The sequence below is a fragment of the Triticum aestivum genome, chromosome 7D (genome assembly GCF_018294505.1).
Source record: "Triticum aestivum cultivar Chinese Spring chromosome 7D, IWGSC CS RefSeq v2.1, whole genome shotgun sequence".
Classification (NCBI taxonomy): Eukaryota; Viridiplantae; Streptophyta; class Magnoliopsida; order Poales; family Poaceae; genus Triticum; species Triticum aestivum.
The window spans coordinates 266,353,954-266,362,846 of NC_057814.1; positions in this window are offsets into that span (position 1 = coordinate 266,353,954).

Below are 8,893 nucleotides of genomic sequence, written 5' to 3' on the forward strand. Positions count from 1 at the left end.
CTCAATGGCAATGTGGGTACATCTAACACAAGCTTTGAAGGGGTGCTTGGGGGCTTTAGTTATGGCAGCAAGAATCAAGAAGGAGAGAATGTCTTAAGCTTTGCTTTAGCCTACGACATGATCGTGGGGGAACACCCTCTTTAGTAAGAGAGAATCCCGTTTGGTGATTTTTAGTAGCGGTCAACACTCTAGCTAGACTGATTCCGTCCTCTCAAGGAGAGAAGACAGGTGTGCCTGCCTAGATTGTAAGGTTATAACTGGAGAGAGTGTTGTCCCTCAACATAAGCTTGTGGTGGCTGGCTTCCGCTTTCGGAGTTCAGCGGGATAAGCACGCAAAAGTCGCTAGAACGAGGTGGTAGAAGCTCAAGGGAGAGGCAGCTCGGGCTTTCAAGAAGAGGATTGTTAAGAGGGGCTCTTGGGAGAAAGGAGGTGATGCAACAGTAAGTAGATGAAGATGGCGACTTGCGTTCGGAAGGTGGCTTCAGAGGAGATTGGGGTGACTAGGGGAAGTAAAAGCAAAGCTAACCTGGTGGTCGAACGATGATGTCCAGAATGCTATTAAGGAGAAGAAATAATATTTCAGGCACCTACGCCTTGATAGGAAGTGCAGACAACATAGAGAAGTACAAGGTGGCAAAGACCGCAAAACAAGGTGTGAGTGAAGCAATGTGTTGGAGGACCTCGACCAGCATTTAAACACGATGGAAGGCAAAGGGGACATCTATAAGATGGCCAAAATCCGAGACAGGAAGACGAGGGATGTCAACCAAGTCAAATGCATCAAGGATGGAGCAGATCGACTTCTGGTGAAGGACGAGGAGATCAAGAATGGATGGTGAGAGTACTTTGACAAACAGTTCAATGGAGAGAATGAGAGCTCTTCCATTGAGTTGGACAACACCTTTCATGATACCCACAGATATTTTGTGAGATGGATCCAGCAGTCTGAGGTCAAGGAGGCATTAAAAAGGACGAAAGGGGGCAAGGCGATGGACCTTGATTGTATCCCCATTGAGGTGTGGTGGCGCCTTGGAGACATAGGCATAGTATGGCTAACTATGCTTTTCAACCTCATTTTTAGTGCCCAAATCATGGAGTATATACTAATCTTCAAGAATAAGGGGGATATTCAAAGTTGTAAGTGGAATTAAGTTGATGAGCCATACAATGAAGGTAGGGGATAGAGTCATTGAGCACCGCTTAAGAAAATGATAGGCGTTACCAAAAATCGGTTTGGCTTCATGCCTGGGAGGTCGACCATGGAAGTTATTTTCTTGGTATGACAACTTATGGAGATACAGGGAGTAAAAGGACCTGCATATCATGTTCATTCACATGAAGAAGACTTATGATAAGATACCATGAAATGCCATGTGGTGGCCCTTGGAGAAGCATAAAGTCCCAACAAAGTATGTTACCCTCATCAAGGACATGTACGATAGTGTTGTGACAAGTGTTCAAATGAGTAATGGCGACACTGATGACTTTCCAATTAAAATAGGACTGCACCAAGGGTCAGCTTTGAGCCATTATCTTTTCGCTTTGGTGATGGATCATTGTTGAGGAGCTCTTCTTACGAGACCTCAATGGCAATGTGGGTACATCTAACACAAGCTTTGAAGGGGTGCTTGGGGGTCACAAGGGATATACAAGGAGATGTCCCATGGTGTGTGCTCTTTGCGGATGATGTGGTGCTAGTCACGTAGTCGGATGAGGATTAATAGAAAATTAGAGTTGTGGAGACAGACTTCGGAATCAAAAGGTTTCAGGCTTAGTGGAACTAAAACTGAGTACATGAGGTGTGATTTCAGTACTACTAGGTACGAGAAGGTTAGCCTTGATGGGCTGATGGTACCTCAGAAGGACACCTTTCAACATTTGGGGGCGATGCTGCAGAATGATAGTGATATCCATGAAGATGCGAGCTGTCGAATCAAAGCCGGATGGACGAAGTGGCAAGAGTGCCACAAAAGTTAAAATGCGTGTTCTATAGGACGGCGATTCAACCTGTGATGTTGTATGGCGCAGGATGGTGGCCAACTAGAAGGCGACATGTCCAACAGTTAGGTGTAGTAGAGATATGCATGCTAAGATGGATATGTTATCAGACAAGAAAGGATCAGGTCCGGAATGATGATATACGTGATAGTTAGGGTAGCACCAATTGAAGAGAAGCTTGTCCAACATCGTCTGAGATGGTTTGGGCATATACAATGCATGCCTCCTGAAGCGCTGGTGCATAGCGGAAGATTAAAGCAACTGATAATGTCAAGAGAGATCGGGGGAGACCAAACTTGACATGGGAGGAGTCCGTAAAGAGAGACCTGAAGGATTGAAATATGCTCATGACTCTCCATCCCTTGTGGCGGCTCATGCACATGTGTTGGCGCCAGCGATCCCCCAAGTCCGCGAGCTCATGACCTTCTTCCCATGCCATCGCGCTGCAGACCTCGCTATGCCAGTTCCTTCGGCTGATGTCGCCAACGCCAACATGGCTGACAACTTGCCCCACGACGTCATCGCCCACAGAGCCTGTGCCCGCGCTCGCCACGTCATTGACACTGCTCACAAGGTGCATCATAGCGATCGCCTAGCGGCAAAGGAGCCCTAGTGCTTTGTCCCCATGGTTGTGCGTGCTCGCAGGGCTAAGGCCATCCGCTTTGACACTGCCAAGCTGAGTGTGACTTCGAAGAAGCTCTTCTCACCGCTCGGCTCTCCAGCGATGACGACACACCCAAGGAACCAAGTGCCCTTGCCATGGCTTGTGGTGCTCTAGATGAGGAGGTTGCCCTGGTCCAGCACCGCTCTAGGGGAACCCATGATCACCAGTACAACCTCCAGTGCGGCATAGAGGTAGATCCTTCGAACAAGGCAAGGTAGCCAAAACCAATTGTGTAGACACCAAAAGTGGTCCACCGCCAGGTAAGGGAATTCGGTGCCTCTGTAAGGTTGAACTACCGCGACAACCGCCAAAGATGGACGTACTTTGTGAGGGGCATGGGGCCAACAACCCCTCGGATATCCTTGATCCAGGTGCGATTGAGAAGGACGTCATGTACCATCCGTGCCTTGCGCACCCTCTGCGGTACGAGGTCGAAGATGAGCGGAGCTACCTCGGCAATGGAAGCCCCATCAACATAGTGATCCTGCCAGAAGAGATGAGTCTGGCCATCCCCAATCGTCCAAGTCGTGGAAGCCCTGAAAATGGCCTGAACACCGTTGTCGCATGGTATGTGCAAATGACACCATGGGCGGGGGGGGGGGGGGGGGGTCTGTACACTTGAGCCCCAACCATCATTTCCGGAGCGCGGCGTCGGAGCGCTCAAGGTCGCACACTCCAAGGCCCCACAAGGAGACGGGGCGCACACCTTAGGCCAATTGACAAGGCAATGTTCGTCGTTCGCCTCTTTGCGCCCATGCCATATGAAGCTACGAATGAGCCTATTGACCCGCTCAAGGACTGGAGGGGTGAGGGCCATCACGAGCATAATGTGCACCGGCATGGCGGAGAGAACATGTCGCACTGGAGCTAGTCACTCGCCCCTATACACCATGGAGGCCCACCATGTTGAAATCTTCTTCCCAAGCTTGTCAACAAGCGGTCGCAGAGCTGAAGTTGAGGTCCTGCAGATGGAGAGTGGAAGACCGAGATAGGTCTTCGGGAATGGGGCGATCGGGCATGCCATACCGCTCAGAATGGCCGCAAGGTTGGGAGGGGAGCATTGAATAGGGGAGGTTGAACATTTGGCAAAGTTAGTGTGTAGCCCAATGCAATGCCAAAGACGCCGAGGATGCCGCGAGTGGCAATGAGGTCTTGCTCCTTAGGGTGGCAGAAGATGACGACGTCGTTTGCATAGAGCGAGACGCTACACGCGAAGTGACGTGCCGTGAGGCACTGCAGAACCCCCACCTGGACAGCCCGCTGGATCATGTGGGTTGGGGACGTTGATGACCAGGGTGAATAGCATGGTCGACAGGGGGTCGCCCTGACGAAGCCCTCGCGCGTCTAGGATAGGCAGACCTGGCCATTGATGAGAACACGGGTACTAGCCGTGGCAAGCAGGATGGAAATCCACTCCCTTCAGGGAGGTTCGAACCCCAGATGACGTAAGACGTCTAGAAGAAAATGCCAGGAGACAAAGTTTAAGGCTTGCGCTATATCCAGCTTGAGGAGCACACGATAGACCTTGAGATTATGAAGCTACCGCACGGTCTGCTAAACAACATGAAGTTATCGTGGATGCTCCTGCCCACAACAAACGCACTCTGAACAGTCAAAGATTGGTTAGGAGGGTGAAGGGGACACAAACACGGCGTTCTCCAACCAACACTCCTCCTATAGGAAGCAGAAGAATGTTATCCATACCCCGATGGTTGTTGTTGTGGTGGTCTCAAACCATGCAACCATGCCGGAGACATCCTTTGGGCATGTCTACTGGCTTCTTGCTATGGCAAGCAATGTGAGTTCTCATTAGGCCTAGATTTTCTAAGAGGATTTGGTAGACCTCAATGCACCTCTTCCAAAGGAGGTCTTGAAGTGGCAAGACACGTGTTGCGCGGCAAGGAACTTGGCCGGACATAATTCCAACATACTTGTTGGGGAACCTTGAACACCAATGTGATGGCTGCCTTTGCTTAAGGGTGAGTCGGGTTCACTGGTGTGTTACCACAAGAGTCTACTCCACGGTCACCATTTGTCCCCAATGTCGTTTGTGTTGGTCACTGGTGCCCTAAACTGGCTCCTATACTGGCTCATGGCCAAGGTACGTAGAACCATGCCTCATGCCCCGGGGCCTGTCGGTGGCCAACGACTCCCCCTACGCAAACAATGTTGTCATTTTGTGTCACCCACACATGACAGAGTTGCTCGTTGTCCGCGGTTTTCTCATGTTCTTCAGCCACCCATCGGGGTTGCGCACCAATTTTTTCATGTGTTTCTTGTCCCATGTCGGTTGCTCTGGGTAGGCCCTAGATGTTGCATCTATAATGGGTTACCAATTGGCTCCCTTTCCAGTCAATTACCTCGTTATCCCCCTCACATTCGGATGACGTCTATCATGACCTTACAATTCCTCATCGACCGAATTGCCAACCGGCATCATCCTTGGAAGGTAGCCACAACGACAAAGGCATGTCGACTTACCCTAGACAAGTTGGTCCAAGCAGTCATTTTGCTCCATCAACTAAAGGCCTAGAAGCAGGTAGATAAGGTCCTCCAGGGGTTCCTCTAGAAAGGCAGAGTGACTGCTAAGGACAGACATTCTCATGCCAATTGGGCCAAGGTGTGTCACCCTACGAGTTATGTACCTTGCATCCAGGACTTTGCATAGACGACAATCAGCCTCTAAGTGTGTTGGATCTAGAGGAGGCTCACCAACCTCTTCCGTCCATAACGTGGGCTAGATATGCATTCCTCCGGAGATAAGCAGGCAAGAAAACGTCTGCTCTCTTTCAAGATGACAGTTGTGTAGGATCGTAGTTATGGTCTATAGTGGGGTGAATAAACACTTCAAAATCTAAGTCCAATTCTAGTTGGCATGTTTTGAATTCTCTACTCGAGTTTCCTAAAGGAACCTAAACATGCAAATCTAGAACTAAGTGCGAGTGCGGAAGCCAAACTTCCAAGTAAGACTGTAAGAGTAAGGGAAAAGAGATTGCAAACACAACAACCGCGATGATGTTTTCCTGAGGTTTAGAGTCTTGGCGCAATCCTACTCATTTTTTAAGGTTTGGACACAAAGTCCTAATGCTCACCAAGGCCTCAGAAAGTTCAACCACCAAGATCCCACAAAGCATCTTGCCCAATTATATGCCACAATGGCTTGACACCACAAAGGTCAAAGCCTCAATTAGGATTGATCTTCACGAAGAAGATCATCAGGCCTTGTACAAACTATTGATTCCTGCATACCTTGAAGGCTCTCAAGTGAGTCCTAATCATGTACAAGGCGCACACACTCCAAGAGTAACAAAGGAAAGTCACTTGGATGAAGTCCTCAAAAGATATTCAATCAACTCTCTCAAGAACCCATAGGATGTCGCTAAGAATCAAAAGATGGAGCAAAGAGAGATGGAGCACTAAGCAAGGGCTCCAAGAGAGGGTAGAGTTCAGCCTTCAAACCTTCTGAAAAATCTCACTTGAAATGGCTTACCCACTCAAGGGGTATGGGGTCCTATTCATAGGAAAACAAGAAATCTGACCGTTGCATATTCAACTGGCCGAGTAGTACCGGGTAGGAAAACCCAAAAGTACTGGACTCGCTCAAAATTTGAACGGCCAGGCGGAGAAAATGTCCTTTCCAGGAAGTAATATGCACTATAAAGTACCAAGCTGTCCAGTAACCCCCATGAAAATCCGAATAACCAAAGGATGAAGAAGACTAGTGTAAGATTGGGAAGCATTCCTACTCCTCGATGAGGAGCCGCGTTGGTTTATATTGATCGAGGCAAAACAGCCCTGCCGTGGGCTTACAAGAAGAGGGAACCGATCGCTAGTTTCTGCCAGGATTCGGTTATTACAAGGAGACCTAAACAGCTACGAGAGGGAGACAGATAGAAGTTGGTTGACATTACATTGTAGAGATAAACACAAATTCTAACACCCTTCCTTAATCTCAACTATCCTATGTTTAGATTCCTCTTGAACTCTTCGAATGGTTTTGCTGGTAGTGCCTTGGTGACTCCATCAGCTACTTGATCCTTGGAGGAAATGAACTGTATCTCAAGTTTCTTCTCTGCAACTCTTTCTCGCACAAAGTGAAAATCAGTTTCAATATGTTTGGTTCTTGCATGAAAAACCGGATTTGCAGATAAGTATGTTGCTCCCAAGTTGTCGCACCATAAACATGAGATACGATTTGACTTAATTCCCAATTCTTCAAGTAGTGACTCTATCCAAATGATCTCTGCAGTTGCATTTGCCAAAGATTTATACTTAACTTCTGTGCTTGATCTTGACATTGTTGTCTGTTCCTTGCACACCAAGAAATGAGATTAGAGCCAGAAAATACTGCAAAACCTCGAGTTGACTTTCCGTCATCACTGCAACCTGCCCAATCAACATCAAAAAATGCACTGACAAGTGTGGAGTTAGAACATCTGAAATTAAGTCCTAATCCCCCAGTATGCTTCACATATCTCACAATCCTCTTGACAGTTGTCCAATGAGCAGTGGTAGGAGAATGCAAGTACTGACAAACCTTGTTAACAGCAAATGAAATATCTGGACGTGTGAGTGTCAAGTATTGTAATGCCCCCACAGTTTTTCTGTACCTTGTACTTTCTTCGTCCTGAAGGGGCTCTCCTTCATATGCTGAGAGTTTTTCTGAAGAGGATAATGGTGTAAATGCAGGCTTGCAGTTTTTCATTCCCATACGAGCTAGAAGCTCATTTGCATATTTTTCTTAATTCAGTACTATGCCATCTTGGGTTTTCTTGACCTCAATACCTAAGAAGAAATGTAAATCTCCTAGATCTTTCAAAGAAAATTCTGAGCTCAAGTCATGCAGAAGGGCATTAGTAGCATTTTGTGAGGAACTTGCAACAATGATGTCATCAACATATAAAAGCACAAAAATGACTACCTTTGCCTTGTTATAAATGAACAGAGATGTGTCAGCTTTTGATGCAATGAAACCAAGACATCTTAACTGCGAGCACAACCTAGAGTACCATGCTCTAGGTGCCTGTTTCAACCCATAGACTGCCTTGTCAAGCTTACACACATAATGTGGTGTTTTCTTACTTACATATCCGGGTGGTTGTCTCATGTAAACTTCCTCTTCCAGAACGCCATGCAAGGACGCATTCTGTACATCTAGCTGTCTCAAACTCCAGCCCCTGGATACAGCAATAGCTAAAACAAGTCTTATAGTCGCAGCTTTCACAACAGGGCTAAAGGTATCTTCATAATCTATACCATAGCGTTGTTTAAAACCTTTTGCAACCAAACGTGCCTTGTACCTGTCAATGGATCCATCTGCCTTCTTTTTTATCCTATACACCCATTTGCAATCAATAATATTTTTACCTTTCTGATTAGGCACAAGATGCCAGGTCTTGTTTTTCATAAGCGCAAAATATTCTTCATTCATTGCTTTCTTCCATCTCGGATCATCAAGTGCCTCATTCAACGTTGTTGGTTCACCTGAGATACACAACATGACATATGGTATAGTGCCATCAGTACGAATTCTGGGATTCCTTATACCTTTTTGTAAACGGGCCATAACCCGTGTAGATGTTGCTGGTTGTGTACGCTCAGAAGCTGGTTGGCGCACAGGAGAATCAGCCGCAGAAGATCCGAACGAATCTGCTGCATGCATCGGCGCATAGGATCCCATGGAGTCACGTGTGGCCACGCCTGCATTGGATGCACTGGTGGCCACCGAGTCTGTGGGCGCAAGCGATCCGGTATCCACCGAAGGCTGCATGCGGACGGATCGCGAGGGGGATCCTGTCGCGCCTGCTGGTGACGTGGCGACGCGAGACTGGGTTGGCGATGGATCGTGCCCGCGTCTGTCCAGAAGCCGGTCCGAGGAAGATTTTGCCCCGCGATCAGAGGCTGATTGGCGCACAGGGGTTCCTGGCACCGCCGGATCAACTTCCTATTCTGCGCCCAGTTCGTCCTCTTGCGGTACATGAAATATAACATGGTTTTGATCATTCTGACCACCATTTTGACTGCCGTCTTCACCACTGTTCACGTTGACCTGCACAGGCATAAGAGCAGAACTGGTACTGGTAGTATTACTATCATATTGGTCAGTACAATTGTCTCCCCCGTGATCAAAGCTTCGAAGATTTTGGGGAAGAAGGATTTCCTTCCGAAGGAGAGCACCGGCGTTCGGATGAAGGGATTCAAATGGAAAAGTGGACTCGTCAAATACAACAT